Below are 17,343 nucleotides of genomic sequence, written 5' to 3'. Positions count from 1 at the left end.
TCAGCATTGTTCTCAATCAGGATGCTTAGTGAAACGGCGATTCTTTTGTTGAGTGCAAAAAGCAACTAAGATTCACAACAGAACTCTTATTTTCCAGCAACCACTAACTGTCATCAACAGCCACCACTCATCTCTAAAAGTATATGTGTATGGCAACTGAATCAGCACTTGAAGGGTAGCTCAGTGTCATTGATGAAGAATAATTCTTCACCACTACTACAGGCAATGCAGGGGAGTAAGCTACTATCCAACTGCCAATAGGATCTGTCCTGACCAAGGAGCAATGTTGGAGAGTCATAGCCATTCTGTGCAAATTTTTGTGTACTTTCAAATCAGCAGTGGAGAAGAGACAGCAAGTGGCCCTTGGTAAAACACTATATCAAAACTGAGGGTTGTCCACCAATTACTCAGCACTCATATAGTCACCAGCAGAACTATGGATAATTCAGGAGAAAGTGGACAAGATATTGCAAGATGACATCATCAGACCTTCAGAGTCCTCTAATGTGATCCTTGTGAAGAAGGAGAACAGCACATGGTATTTCTGTGTCAACTACTGATGACTGAACAAGATCACGAAGAAAGATGCTATCTGTTGCCAAACACTGAAGACACTCTAGATTGCTTGAAAAGAACAAAGCGCTTCTCAGCTATGGACATGAGGAAAAGCTACTACGAAATTGAAGTTGTCAAGGTTGACCAGGAAAGTACTGCCATCATAACTCTACTTCGTCATCACTAATTGTAATGTTTAGTCTCTCGCTGTTCTCATTTCTGCTACCTCTTATTACTTTGATCTTTTTTCTGTTTACTCTCAGTCCATATTTTGTTCTCATTAGGCTGTTCATTCCATTCAATACATTGAGAAGTTTCCCACAAGAAGATCTGCTTCAAAGAGTTGGTCTTCCTGTTGTTGCTGTAGAAAACATGAATAAACAGAAGTCCTGGTGTAACAAACACTGGACAAGTGGATAGTAATGTTCACATTAATTTGTGCCACATGCAGTTTTGAGTTTCTATCTTGCTTATTTTGAGCTAGAACTATACAAAACTGGCACAGTATGTGCCTTTTAGATTGATTACATGTTTCCTAAACTGATCAGTACAGGTGCTGCGTCAATACTTTAAGCAAAACTGGGCGTATAACAGTGGTTCCACATGGGGCTTATATACATTTTGCTACAATGATAGTGATTATTAAAATCAGAAAATTAAAGAACTACAATAAATTTTGACAGGTAAAAGTATATTAAATAACACTGAATACATCATAAAATAAAATGACATTACTTAATATATGAATTTAGTTACAGAGCAGTCTCATTCACAATGAAAATAGTCAGGGTTGCCACAAGTTTCCCCAAGTGAAATTCCCTGATATTTTCCTGATTTCCAAACAAGTTTTACCATTTTTCCCTGATAAATTTTGAGATCTCAAGGGAAAGTTAAAATTTAAGTTGATAACGTGTCTTTACAGCTATGGTACAAAAAGCAATAAGGCAAATGAGTCGAAATCTAAATAAAACTTGTAAGTAGATGGCGTTCCCCAATGTTCCCCAATGTGAGGAGCCTATTACAGCATCCACAGAAGTAGCCTCTACAACACATTACGAGAATTTAGTATACCCAGTAAAATCATTAGGATGATACAACTGTGCATGGATGGCTCCCAGACAGCAGTGACGTTCAGAGGATCCATATCCCTCACCTTTCAAATTAAAACAGGCTCACGACAGGGAGATGCTCTTTCATGTGTCCTCTTCAACCTTGCATTAGAGAAAGTGGATCGGGAGAGTAATTTACATCTATGTATTGGTCTCCAATTTGAACACAGTGAAGTAAAACTCCTGGCTTATGCAGATGATACAGTGTTGCTGAGTGAAACTGAAAGACATGTACAGATCTCTCAGGCACAGTGCCAGCAAAATCGGGCTTTTGATTAACCAAGAGAAAACCAAATATATGGAAACAGGTTGAGTCATAAACCCAAATCCTTACTTTGAAATTAACCAACATTCTAAATCCTGAAAAGTTCTCCAGTTTAAATACCTTGGATCACGTTTCAACAGTAAAAATATCATAACAATGGATATAAATGAAAGAATAGCCTCAGGGTCAAGATGTCTGTACTCACTAAGCAACCCACTCAAAAGTAAAGCTTTGTCAATCACCACAAAGATGAAGATATACAACACTATTATCTGCCCCATAGTACTATATGGTTCAGAAAGCTGGACGCTTACAAATATTGAAAGAGAAAAACTGAATGTTTTTAAAAGAAAAGTAATGAGAAAAATCTGGGGACCTGTGTTGGAGAATGGCATATGGAGAATTCGAAAAAACAATGAAATTTATCAGTTAATTAAGCAACCCACTATCATCCAGAGATTAAAAAGTAGGACACTGCAATGGGCTGGACATGTGGCCAGAATGGAAAACTACAGAATCATCAAGAAAGCATTTGAAGGAACTCTCCAGGCAACAAGACCATTGGGCTGACCTCAAACAAGGTGGAAAGATGACACAGTGAAGGACATCACAGCATTAGAAATTTCCGCAGGGTGGAGAGAGGCTGCGAGAGATAGAAGGCAGTGGAAGCAGATTGTTGACGCAGCATGTGGTCTACAGGGCCTGTGATTGCTGAGAAGATAGATAGATAATGTGAGGAAAATCTTAAGTACCAACACCAACATCTTTTGTAATGAACCGTTTTCAGATGAAGAAAGCAAGCCAAATGGTATATGTGTTTCATTATGTTATTTCATTATTTTATTTCAATAAAACGAAAGACATTTGGTGACAAAAATATGCATTTCTTTGGAGTCACAAGCCAGATTTAAAATACCTTTACTGATTTCAGAAATAATCTCAGAAAAAAGTAGGCCTCTTGAAAGAAATTTATCAGGTGAGGAAGAATTGTGTAAACAAACACTGTAATTGACCGCCAATAAAATGTTGGTTCTACTATGTTCGTTATTGTCAGTTGTTACCCACTGTGTTATATCTATTATTTTACAGGTATTGTGTGATTTTTATTTCAAGAAATATATGAGTACATAGCTTACAAACCGCCAGCAACTAACACAATATTCCTCTTCCTATCGTCCATATTTTCTAACGTATAAACTACTGTCGAAGGGCCAAAATCTACTAGGCCAAATAAAATGTCCATAAAACGCCACACTGTACAATGTTCTGGTGGTGAGACAGTCACAATTCCTGAAATCCATTGCCCACGGCCTTCGGCCTGCTGAGGAGCACCGCAGTCCTGGGTCCATGGATAAAGTATGAAAATCCGATGCATTATGCCATACACAAACACACCTGGCCTGCAGGCAGATTGGTGGGACTAGATCTGGGCACGGCCTGCACATTAGTGGGAACCAAATGGCTTCAGACTGGCAGGCCCAATCCATTACAGATTGCAGAAATCCACACGTGAAGCCAGCTATTCACAAGCCACATCCCAGCATGTTGATGAAATGAGACCATGGTGATCAATACAGGCAACAGATAACTTTTTCAAATACTCAGAGGACCAATAATAATGAGGATAGGTAACAACTCACCATAAAGATGATTGCTGAACCACAGACAGGCAAGTAGAAAAGACTATCACACTCTCACAACCAAATATTCAGACATAGCTTTTGTTAGGAAATGAGAGCACATACATGTTCACACAATCACTTAGACACAACTCACGCACACATGACTGCCATCTTCAGCCACTGCCTTTACAGTCTCTGAGAATCAGATCCAAGCAAACCACTCCCATTGGCAGCTGCCAGGGTACCAGCAAGAAGTAGTGGCAACGCTGACTGCAAGCCGAGGGAAGTGGTAGGAAGGGGAGAAGCAGTAGTAATAACAGAGTAGGGAAGCGGCACATATAATCAGCTGCACCCAGCCAGTGACAATGCATGACACCTCAGTAAGCAAACCATTTCATCTACTGAGGCAAAAGCAAGATTTTTCCAGTGGTTTTTTTATTTTTCTTCCCCCCCCTCTCCCCCCCCCCCCCCCGATTCATTTGAAATTCCCTGGTTTTCAGAACCTGTGGAAACCCTGGATATGTAAATATAACAATACATATTACATCTTAGTGGATCGTTCATAAAATATAGAACATAAATTCTTCCTAGGATGCTTCCTAGCTTTAATAAAAATATACTCCATTTCAGTAAAACAATCTTTTTGAAACTGAGTCTGGCAGACAGGATAATGCTTTGTAATTACATAGTTATGCTCGTATTTTAATCAGATTTTGTTCTGTGTGTGTGTGTGTGTGTGTGTGTGTGTGTGTTTTTTAATGCATTAGTTTTAAACTATTTATCATTGATAATGAGTATAACTGAATTTCACTGATTTTAATCACCTTCAAATCACTTTTGTTTTAAAAGTGTTATCAACAATAATGGTAGCAGAATTTTAGCAATATTAAGAGAAAATGAATAGTTTTAAACATTCGTACCAGTTAAGTGTCTACAGTTTCCTAAGTATGGTATTACTCATATTTTCCATATTTGACCACGCTTAGGATTGTTATTTAAATGCTGTTACCTTGTCAACTAATTAATGTGGGTGAGAAACTGTTGGTAACAAACTTTTTAAACAATTGGTAAAATCCTAGCTGTTACGTTTCAACCTTCCGTACTTATTCTTCACTTTCACTGAGGATAGCAATGTCATCAGCAAATCTTCATCATTGGTATCCTTTCATCTTGAATTTTAATCTTGAACCTTTCTTTTATTCCAGTCATTACTTCTTTGGCATACAGATTGAACAGGAAGGGTGAAAGATAACATCTCTGTCTCACAGCCTTTTTAATCTGAACACTTTGTTCTTGGTTTTCCAAGCATATTGTTCTCTCTTAGTTTTTATAAATATCATACATTACCTGTCCTCCCATGTAGCTTATCCCTATTCTTCTCAGAATTATGAACAACTTTGCACCATTTCACATTGTTGGACGCTTTTTCCAGCTGAATAGAAGCTATGAATGTGTCTTGGTTTGCCTTCAGTCTTGCTTCCATTGTCAACCGCAACATCAGACCTGTCTTTCTGGTGCCTTTACCCTTCCTAAAGCCAAGCTGATTGTTATCTAACAGATCCTCAATTTTCTTTTCCTATCTTCTGCATGTTATTTTTCTCAGCAACTTGTATGTATGAGCTGTTAAGCTTATTGTGCAATAATTCTCACATTTGTTGGCTCTTGCTATCTTCAGAGTTATGTGTATGACATTTTTCTGAAAGTCTGATGGTATTTAGCCAGTCTTGTAAGTTCCACACGCCAACATGAACAGTTTATTGATGCCACTTCCACCAATGATTTTAAAAATTCCAATGGAATGTTGTCTATGCCTTCTGGATTATTTGATCTTTAGTTGTCCAGAGCTCTTTTAAATTCTGATTCTAATACTGGATCCCCTATCTCTTCTGTATTGACTCCTGTTTTTTCTCCTATCACATCATCAGGTAAGGCATTCTCTCACAGAGGCCTTCGATGTACTCTTTCCACCTATCTGCTTTCTCCTCTGTGTTTAACAGTAGAATTGTCATTGTTGTCTTAATGTTATTGCTCCTGCTTTTAATTTCACTGAAGGTTGTTATGAGTCTTCCACATACTGAATCAGTTCTTCTGACAATAATTTCTTTTTCAATTTCTTCACATTTCACTTAGTTTCTTTCCACTTCCTATTTATTGCATTCCCAAGTGACTTTTATTTCTGCACTCCTGTAATTTCCTAAACATTTTTGTACTTCCTTCTTTCATTGATCAATTGAAGTATTTCTTCTGTTACCAATGGTTTCTTCACAGTTATCTTCTTGTCTTGAAGTTTTCCTTAGCAACTTCTGTGACTGCCCTTTTTAGAGATTTCCATTCCTCTGAAACTAAACTGCCTACTGAGCTCTTCATTGTCAAAATATATGTAGCCTCACGGAACTTAAGCATCCCTCTTCATTTCTTAGTACACTGTTTTTTCATGACTAGTCCCATAACTTCAGTTTACTCTTCATCATTAAATTGTGATCTGATACTCGGTATGCCTTACTATCCAATATCTGATTTTGGTGTCTCTGCCTGACCATGATGTAATCTAACTGGAATCTTCCCATATCTCCTGGCCTTTTCCAAGTATACCATCTCCTCTTGTGATTCCTGAACAGAGTATTCGCTATTACTAGCTGAAAGTTATTGCACAACTCAGTCTTTCTCCTCTCTCATTCCTACTACTAAGCCTATAGTCCCCTGTGGTCCTTTCTTCTATTCCTTCCCCACAATCAATCTCCCAAGACTATTAGATTTTATTCTCCCTTTACAGACTGAATTACTCATTCAGTATCCTCATATGCTTTCCCTATCTCTTCACTTCTGCTTGCAATGTTGGCATGTATACCTGAACAATTATTGTCGGTATTCATTTGCTGTCGCTGCTGATGAGAACAACCCTGTCACTGGACTGTTCACAGTAACTCACTCTCTGCCCTACCTTCCTATTCATAATGAATACTACTTCTGTTAAACCATTTTCTGTTGCTGCTGATATTACCCTATACTCATCTGACCAGAAATCTTCTTTCCATTTTACTTCACTGACCCATGCTATACCTAGATTGAGTCTTAGTATTTATCTTTTCAGATTTTCTAGCTCGCCTACCAGTTCAAACTTCTAACATGCCATTCCTCAACTCTTACAATATTATACTTTTGTTGGTTACTCAATCTTTTTCTCATGGTCACATCGCCTTGTCAGCCCCTCCTGGAGTTCCAAGTGAGGGACTAGTCTGGAATCTTTTGCCACCAGTTTCCCACCCCTAGGGAAAGAGAGTGCCCTGAACCTCTTAGTGCTCCTCTGCCCTCTCTGACAGGGCCTCTGACAGAACGAGAGTGGCGTCTTATGCCAGAAGTCTTCAATCACCATTGTTGATGATTTTTATTCAAAATCTAAGCAGTGGTAGGGTTGGAACACAGGACCGAGAATGTTTTGATTATTAGCCAATTGCACTGCCCCTAAACCATGTGTGCAAGACGTGTTAAATCTGCTCATCTGGTGGGTCAAGCAATATGTCCTCCTCTTCCTATCCATTTTCCTGGAAGTTCCTCATTCAGATGGTTACGAATGGGTAAATCTGAATGTGGTAGAGCTCCATCCTGTTAAAACCACATCGTTAAATGATATTGCAATGGCACTTCCTCCAGCAGCAGTGGCAGTTCCTGGCACAGAAAGTGCAGGTAGCATGTGCCTGTCAAATGACTCTCAAAGAAATATGGTCCAATAAGACAATCACCCAAGATTTGACACCAAACATTCATTCCCCATTGTACATGATAGATTGACCATCACATACAATGAGGATTGTCAGTACTCCAGTAGCGCATGTTGTGGTGACTGATGGTACCATTATTGTGGAATCATAATTTGTCCAAGATGCAAAATAGGAATGCTGTATCATTTTCCAGATTTCCTAAAGCCACTAACAGAAAGTCATTCAAGCTTCGAAATACTACCCATGGAGCTCTTAGTGTGATGTGGATGGCATGGTTGATATTTATGTGAATACAATATTTGCCATATGTACGACTGGCTGGTGTTCAACTGTTGTGCAATTGCCCTTGTACTCATGTGTGGATTGATTTGAGCTGTATCCAACATTTTCACCAGATGTTACAGTCCTCTCTCAGACAGATGGTAGTTCTGAATTACAGCTGCTTTCCTTACACTTCTTTCAACACTGTGCAATGTCTTCGCAGTCATGTGTCGCCTGTCTGACTATGTTCCTGATACAGGCATAGCACCTTGATCGCATTTTTTCTTGCTTCCCCATAAATAAGGATAACGTCAACGTATTCGTCTGTGGAAAACATGATGACTGACAGCAAAGACTATATTCAGGCCTTATGCCAGAACAGTGTACACAGGGCACAATATCAATAACAGCATTGTTTTCTTGTTGGGATGTGGTAAACATTGCCCTGTGCTTACATACTAACACATTGTACCGATGCAAAAACTTTTGAGCAATGCAGGACTCGAACCACTGATGACATGTCTCATTCATTACTTGGCTAATGCCTAACCACATCACCATACTAGACTTTTGGGAATGTGCTTGTATTACAAATAGGCCAGAATACGAACTCCATCAGTTCATTGTCTAATACAGTATTTACTTCACTGTTACTTAGTATTAAGGATTAATTTCATTCTGTTAAATCTGTTGACTAGGCACAACATACTAACATAGTTACATGGTAGAATGACATAGATAAATAATTTAAAGGACTGATGTTTTGCAAATGGACTATACTACCTGTCAGGTGTGTTCAGCATTGTTTATAAGATGAGCTTACTGGACGCTAGTACCACACAATATGCCAGCAAGGGGATACTGACCTTTTGACAACTTCACACGTTTGATGGGAAGTATCTGACAATTTTGGTAGGTGCAACTGAATAACCCTGTACATGAGGTGTTGACTTCCTTCCAGTACTCCATTTAACACTCTGTTCCCAAGCATCACAATATATGTGATGAAAAATTTACTATAAGATAAAAGGCAGTAACAATATTATGAGAAGCGGAGATGCTGAGTTGCAGATAGGCACAACAAAAAGATTTTCACACTTAAGGCTTTCAGCCAATGGCCTTTGTCAACAATACACACACACACACACACACACACACACACACACACACACACACAATACACACATCTCTCTCTCTCTCTCACACACACACACACACACAAACACAATTCACACACACAAATGCATTTTCAGGCAACTGAAACCACACTGTGAGCAGCAGCACCAGTGCATGGTGGGAGTGGTGACTGGGCAGGGGAAAGGAGGAGGCTGAGTTAACGAGGGGGAGGGACAGTATGGTGGGGATGGCAGACAGTGAAGTGCTGCAAGTTGGGTGACAGGCAGGAGAGAGGTGTGGACAGGATGGATGGGGGAGATTAGCAGAAAAGGAGAGAAACAGATACAGAAAAACCTTGCCGCAGTGACCCCATTCCAGTAATACAGCAGGATCTCTAGTGACTAGTCACATCCTTCGGCCCATAGCATAACCTCTCCCTGGAGTCCATCTCTCTACTCACCCCTACCCCTCCCTGCACTCCTACCATCTAAATGCTTCCTAAACTCCATAAACCTAACCACCCAGGACACCCCACTGTGGACGGTTACTGTGCCCCAACTGAGAGAATCTCTGCTCTCATAGACCAACACCTTCAACATATTACCCAGAATCTACCCTCCTATATAAAAGATACCAACCACTTCCTCCATTGACTCTCCACATTTCCTGTCCCTTTATCACACAGCACCCTGCTCGTCACTATTGATGCCACCGCCCTGTACACTAACATTCCTAATTCCCATGGCCTTACTGCTATTGAACACTACCTTTCCCAATGTCCGACAGATTCCATACCCACAACTACCTTCCTAGTCACCATGACCAACTATATCCTCACTCACAATTACTTGTTCTTTGAAGGCATTACCTACAAACAAACCCAGGGTACGGCCATGGGCACCTGCATGGCACCATCCTGTGCCAATGTATTCATGGGCCATCTAGAGGAATCCTTCCTAAACACCCAGAATCATAAGCCCCTCACCTGGTTCAGATTCAGTGATGACATCTTTGCCATCTGGATCGAAGGCGAGGACACCCTATCCACAATCCTCCAGAACCTCAATAACTTTTCCCCCATCTGCTTCAGCTGGTGCTACTCAACCCAACAAGCCACCTTCCTAGATCTTGACCTCCACCTTGAAGAAGGCTATGTCAGTACCTCCATCCATATCAAACCTGCTAACCACGAGCAATACCTCCACTTCGACAGCTGCCACCCATTCCATACCAAGAAGTCCCTTCCGTACAACCTAGCCACCCATGGTCATCGCATCTGCAGTGATGAGCAGTCCCTCTCGAAATATACCAACGGTCTCACTGAAGCCTCCACTGACCATAATTTTCCTCCCAACCTTGTACAAAAACATATCCCCTGTGCCTTATCTTTCCAGTCTACCATCAGCTCCCAAAGCCCCACTGTCTGGCCACAGAGGAGCATTCCCCTTGTAACTCAGTACCACCTAGGACCAGAGCAACTGAATTACATTCTCCACCAGGGTTTCAATTACCTCTCGTCATGTCCTTAAATGAGAAATGTCCTGTCCACTATCCTTCCCACCCCTCCCACAGTTGTATACCATTGTCCACCAAAGGTACACAATATACTCGTTCTTCCTTACACAACCCCTGCTCCCAATCCCTTACCTCATGGTTATTACAACTTTAATAGACCTAGATGCAAGACCTGTCCCATACATCCTTCCACCACTACCTACTCCAGTCTGGTTACTAACATCACCATACCATACCTGTGAAACCAGTCATGTGGTCTACAAGCTAAGCTATAAACACTGCGCTGCATTCTATGTAGGCATGACAACCAACGAGCTGCCTGTCCACATGAATGGCCACTGACAAACTGTGCCTAAGAAACAAGTGGACTATCCTGTTGCTGAACACACTGCCAAACATGATATCCTTCATTTCAATGACTGCTCCACAGCCTGTGCCATATGGATCCTTCCCACCAACACCAGCTGACTAATAGTTAACCTAAGCAGGAAGCAGTGAGATACATAAATTAATAGTTAAAAAAGTGAAGGTGCCAATTTTTGCTGTAACAGCACGAGAAAGTTGATCTAGTTTATTTATAGAGTTGTGTCCTCATTATTGAAGAAAGAATAAAAACTATCTAGGAAAACCATGGAAGCACATAAATAAGGTGGTGCACATAGGATATCTCTCACATACTGAAACTAGTACTATCTAGCTACTATTTCCTCTTTCAGTAATATATCCTACTAGCTGAACCCTGTGGTGTTACCCGTGATTAACATTTATTTATAAAGAAATGTTAATGTCAAAACTCACCATCCATGCGTAAGTCCCATAACAAAAGTTATCTCTTGGAGGTATTGAGGTGAAATCCACTGGTTGCTCAGTACACCCGCGGTGTCAGAAGGTGGATAGGGGTGGGGTGCGGGTTGTAGCTGACAGAATACATATTGCTCACAACTTACTCGTTTACTTAAGGAAAGAAATTTTAGATGACAAGGTAGCAGATTACAAAATGTGCCAGGAAAGGAAGTAAATACCACATGACTGTTACTGGCAAGCCTAGCACAGTAAAGATCATAATTGTTTTGCTGTGTATGGAGCAGAAATGTACAGTAATACATCTCTATAAACACTGCTCTGAGACTTCTTATTCTCTGTATGTATGTAGAGATATCTCACTCTTGATACATGGGGGCAGCCAATGTAGAGCTATCCGCGTGAAAAACATGATGTTCCCAGATGAATACCTGCCACTTTTGATGTTTGTCCTTGACCTTATCACTTACAAGGGAAACTGCAAGTGTTTAAACTAGAAAGGCAAGTTTGTTGAGATGATAGGAATTTGTGGTATCAATACAGTCCATCCTTTGGTTCTGCCAGTGATGATGGTGGTCTGCACGGCACGCCTGGTGCACCCAGGTTATGCATCAGTATGACAGACACACCCACCTTCGGCTCCAACTTAAGGGATGCACCCCGACAGCTCTAATGAGTTTAAAAAATCTACAGGTTACATAGATACTTCGTTACTTATCATCACAGTATTGACCGACCAGTAGGTGGTTATCTCACCAGGTACTTGATCAATGATTTTTTTAATGATGTTTCACACCAATTCATACTTGGGTGCCAATATCTCAACACTAAATTTAATGCATTCATTTGATAGTTAACTTTCATGAATGACTTTTTAGTCACATTATTCACCCATGGGAACACTGAATCTTTTCAGAATAAATTGTAGCCTACGTGTTAATGTTCGGGTACAGGCTATCTCCAGCCACTTCAGTGTGAAGGAGTAACAAACATACTACCTCTATGAAGAAAGACAATAAGCCATTTCTAGCTTGGTGCATTACAGATTTTATAATATTTGTACATGCAACACTGTCACCTGGCCTTAAGTGTGCCTGTTACCAAACGATATGTTCATATATTATAATCAAATCCAGCATCCCTGCAAACATATTACATTTGTAATACAGCTATGAATTCATCATTTTACAAAAGTAAAGGTTCATTACCAGTAATTAAAAAGTATAAATAATATTATGAAAAGGATAGGTTGTCACTTACCATACAAGGGAAGAGTTGAGTCGCAGACAGAAACACCGAAAAGATTGCTATACGTTTTAGCTTTTAGCCAAAACGCCTCCTTCTGAAACACACACATAACGCAATTCACACACATCTGTGTGATTTGTGCTTCTGCAGATGTGTGTGAGTTTTCTTCTTGAGAAGAAAGCCTTTTGACCAAAAGCTAAAATATGTAGATGTCTTTTTGTTGTGCCTGTCTGTGGGACAGTGTCTCCTCTACATGGTGAGAAACAATCTATCTTTTTCATAGTATCATTGTTATTCCATGCTGGGCTTTCAATTGTTTGGAAAAATAAAATAAAAAATGGATTCATATTTGATCAAGCATATTTTGTACATGACCAGTGAATATTTAGGCTTTGGTTCTTTTTTTTACTACTTTCAACGCAAAGTAGTGCTTTCTCACAGAGCTATGCTCCAAGTTAACCATGACAAAAGTGCAAAAAGCTTACAGAGTTTGAAAAATGATGTGCTATTGCTATGAAAGTCTACTAACACAGCATTCCAATGACAACAGTTTGCCACATGTCCCTGTGAGAATCTCTCACATCTTGAGTTTATTGCACAATGACACTGCATGATAATGGACGACAGTAATGCTGGAATTTACAAGGATGACAAGAGCTCATAACTTACAGAATTGTCAACAGGACTCTGCCCACTTCTCTGCCTGGTTTCACAGTCTCTATCGACAAAATATTCTCTATTTAGTGCTGCAAGAGGTGTAGAATTGGTACCAGACAGTCATGTTACTCTCCATTTCTGACCAACACCATGGCAGTGATGTGGTATGTCACGTGCCAGATGGTTTTATGAGGCCAACGCAGTAAGATGGTTCAACATGGAGACATGAAAAAATGACAGAAAGGAGAGATCACATTTGGATATGCCCATGACCACATTGCGAATAATGTAGCTAGATTTCTTGGTGAATCAATACGGATCGTCCAACACCTCTACAAGATACTCGAAGCCATGTAATGTGGTGTAAGGGTAGTGTTGTAAAAATGATCCTAATTGACATGGATCAGTGACAAATAAATGATAATTGGTTATAGAGTCATCAGGAATTTTTGCTGTTAGTGATGCAGAGCCACCTTGGACAGTTTTTGAGCTAACAGTGCACAGGAAACTGCATACAATGTACATCAGGAGTCGTGTACCAATGAAAAGGCCATTTCTCACAGAACCATAAGAAGTCTTAGCCTCTCAAATTACCCAGACAATGCAGAAACTGGATAGCAGCTGATTGGGGGCAAGTAATGCAGTCTGACAAAGAGCAATTTAGCCTCTCTTCAAATGATGAAAGGTGTCGAGTGCACCAGCTCCCCAATGTAGAATTTACCCTGCAGTGTGTGGTTCAGGTTTGAGGAGGTCCTACCACGACATGGGCCTACTCATTTAGATTTCTGTGAACATGAACCAAGATGTTTATTTCAATATTTTTTGTAAGTGTAGCCCTTTCATCTACATTTTCATGATGAGTGTGCTATGAACACTCCCATCTTCCAAGAAGACAACAGTCATGTTCATAGAACTGCATACATACTTTCCTCCTTTGACAAACACTCGGACACCCTACTACACCATGAGTAGACCACAATATCACTTAATCTTAATCCCGGAGCAAATGCCTGAGGATTTTTAAACAGTGAGTAAAACAGAGCAACTAGCCACCTGGCAATCTGGTAATGCTAGGGATCTAATCATCAATGAGTGGCTTCAGCTCTATGTGGCAGTCTCTCTTCTTCACAGATGAGGCTGTTATTAAAGGGTGTGCTTATTCTTGTGGCTTTATCCTCTATAAAACTCGTCTTGTGTAGCCTATGACAATTATCTACATAAGTTTTAATCACTCCAAAGAGCCTATTTATTAAAGAGACAGCTATGAGATTATGTGTACCAGATACCAGCTGACCTAACCCGGCTTTGTGTATCTTTGTAATGGTCACATAACTGAATGGAAAGATGGTACACAGACAGCCTCTGAGCAGACTCACAGCGTGAAATATTATGTTGAAGTGCCCTAAATACTTCATACATTAAGGGTGTGAAATTTAATTCTTCATATAAACACCAGTACCTCAGAACTACCCACTTGGTAACTTGTTCTAAAGAAAAATGCTGTCCCTTCTAATCCCTGACCCCAGAAACTTCACGTTCTTTACCTCTTTTCTTTGGGTGAAAGAAGATCTTGTCCAAAAGATTACAATACTTTGTTTTATTATGTTGGCCAATGTTTATACATTAAAATCTAATGAACAGGCCATTTCCTATCTTTGTTTATTGGAATGTGGTTACATTTTTCAAAAATGATCAAATATCAAAAAAATTCAACAATGAAAAATCCAGGACGAGGGTGGAATGCAACAATATTATCAAAAGGACAGTTGCTACTCACCATACAGTGGAGATGCTGAGTCGCAGATGTGCACAACAAAAAGAATTGTCTCACACACACACACACACACACACACACACACACACACACACACACACATATGACAACAGTCTCTGGCTGTTGAGGCCTCAGCAGCCAGAGACTGTGGCAATGTTTATGTGAGTTATGTATGTGTGAATATGTGTGAGTAAGTTCCATTTCCAACAAAGGCCATGTTACTGTTACAAATATAAAAAAATTAATTTATAGATGTGATAAATACTGAGAATTATTTTCTATGGATCAACGAACACAATTACAGACAAATAGCTGGTTTATAGTGACAAAGGGTTTGTTGATGCAGAATATGCTAGGGGACAGTCTTTGCCTACTCTGTGCAGAAAAGCTGTTGTAGTGAAGTTGGTGGCTGTTTTGGATATTTTGAAAGATAAGCATTCCTCTAATGGAGTAGAAAAATCATTAATTAAGCTATAATAGTTTACAGTGACTGTAGACGTATCTGGATCTTCCACTTGGATTTGTTACATGGATCACTGGCTTGGGAGCTTGAGTGATATGGGGATTGACAAGAATATCATTTAGATTGGCCTGTTTGGAGAATACCAATGTGGAAAGGACAAAAGGCTTTTAGTAAAGATATTCCTCATTTCAAGGCAAGAGGTGTAGCTTAAATCCTGGAAAGAACATGACATAGTTGTTCCAGTGCTGAGTAGATTTGAGTGCCAAAGGCAGCACTTCTCTGTGTCTCACCAACTGACATGTGAGAAGCTTAGAATATGTATCCAGGTGATACATGAGAAATCTGTTTCTAGACAAGATGGGCAGGGTAATATTGAATGGTGAAAGCATGAATTCAATTTCCAGAATATTGGAGGAAGAACTGCACACCACTGTAGGTTTGGCATTTATGAGTAACCAAAATGTGTGGGATGGACTTTCTGGCATTAAATGAGTTGGACCCATCCAGATGAAGGTATTGTTGGTGACTAATTAATTTGAAGGAAATCAGATTGAAACCAGAAGTGAACAACACCTCATGTGTTTTTCTTGCTCCAACCCAACTACCCACTACTTTCCATGATTCTAACCTCCAACCTCATTTCACCTTACTTCCTTTGACTCCTCCCCAATGAGAGCATACTAACTCAGAAGGACATTGCATCCACCACCTGATCGAGCTTTCTACAGATAAAAGTTTCACCACTCTCAAGAATTGCAGATTACCTGATATAGGACAGAGAATGGGGGGAGGAGGATGTAGTAAGCTGATGGACACACCCATATACATGCCCTGTTGCAGCACTGTCATTACAGAAGTGCTGTGCTTCTCAAATATCTTGGCCCATCCAAAAATCTCTTCTCTAAGTCTGTCTCATTCCAAAGTCACCACTACTCCTTGAACTCCCACTTTCTATATGCTCGCTAAATTCATTTAAATCAACAGCTCCAGCTACAACCCAACATGTTTACACATCATTCACAAAGTATCCTCCTCCATAGAGAGACAAATAACTTCTTCCACTAAAAAGATACCACCACAGCATCCACCAAAGCACAAACAACTTCTTCTACCAGTTCCCTTCATTTGCTGTTCCTTCACCACCTTTACTCTGCCACAGCTGGTATACATTCCTTTATGCTAACATCCCCATTGCACATTGTCTCTATACCATCAAGCATGAACAGTACCTCGTAGTGTGTCTCTATAAGGACTGCTGGGCTATAGAGTGCAGCTCAATATAATGTGGCTGGCTTCAGAAGCTGGTTCCAAACTCAGTAAACACGAATCCTTCATCCTCTGCCCCTACCACGGACATTTCTGTATTGCACAGATCACAGATTGGAACTGTTATTTCAACACATGCTTTCCTTATTCAATCCTGCTGCTCTCAATTTCTGATAGCCCCATAATCCATCTGCTTCAACCTCCACTCCCTCCCCAAAACAATATTCAGTCACTCTGCCCAATACCAACTTCACACTTCATGCTAGTACTTTCCTACCCAATACTAATCCACCTGTATTCCCTTTCTATCACACATGATGTTCTTCCACATTATTCCACCCACCATATTTTTTTCAGCCACTTCTGGCACACTCATGTGTTCCACATTTTCACAATCTTATTTAACTTTTCCCCTGCTATGCTTCTCTCTCTCCAGCTACTCCAGCCCACATTTCTTCCATATCTTATCCACTCATTCATCATTCCATCTGAGACTACCATTCATCCCATTTGATCCGTGCAGTGCCTGGAGTGTGGTGGTAGTGGTTATAGTGGTGGTGATTTTGTGTGTGTGTATGTATTGCTCATTGTGTCCTCTGTTAGATGCACAGTGATTCATTCTCATGTAGACATTTATATTACATCCTAGACTTCCCATTACAATACTTCATGTCTTAACGGATTGTTACAATTTCATTTACAGAAATGCATTCAGTTTTGTTTAGAGATTGTTACAATTTTACTTACAAAAATGTATTAACTTTTGTTTAGATATGGTTCCAGAGTCTTCATGTATCAAAATATAGAATACTTTTCAACAACTGAACACACATTGTTCCTTACACAATTACACAAATCACAGCCACTTTTTTCATAGTTTCATATAATGATTCTGAATTACAAAATTTGACTTTTTTATGCAGGTTAATTAATTTCTTGTTGACAAATTGTTACTTTGTTAAGCTTACATGT

The 17,343-nt window shown here is 39.9% G+C and overlaps 1 protein-coding gene across 1 annotated transcript in view; it reads right to left on the bottom strand.

Moving 5' to 3' along the window:
* Window positions 1-17,343, bottom strand: part of LOC124787768 (dynein beta chain, ciliary-like) — an 834,683-nt gene that overhangs the window by 207,605 nt on the left and 609,735 nt on the right. The gene's annotated exons all lie outside the window — the stretch shown is intronic.

The sequence above is a fragment of the Schistocerca piceifrons genome, chromosome 3, assembly GCF_021461385.2.
Source record: "Schistocerca piceifrons isolate TAMUIC-IGC-003096 chromosome 3, iqSchPice1.1, whole genome shotgun sequence".
NCBI classification, from domain to species: Eukaryota; Metazoa; Arthropoda; class Insecta; order Orthoptera; family Acrididae; genus Schistocerca; species Schistocerca piceifrons.
The sequence above is the reverse complement of the archived record's forward strand: the minus strand, read 5'-3'. Positions and strand labels throughout refer to the sequence as shown.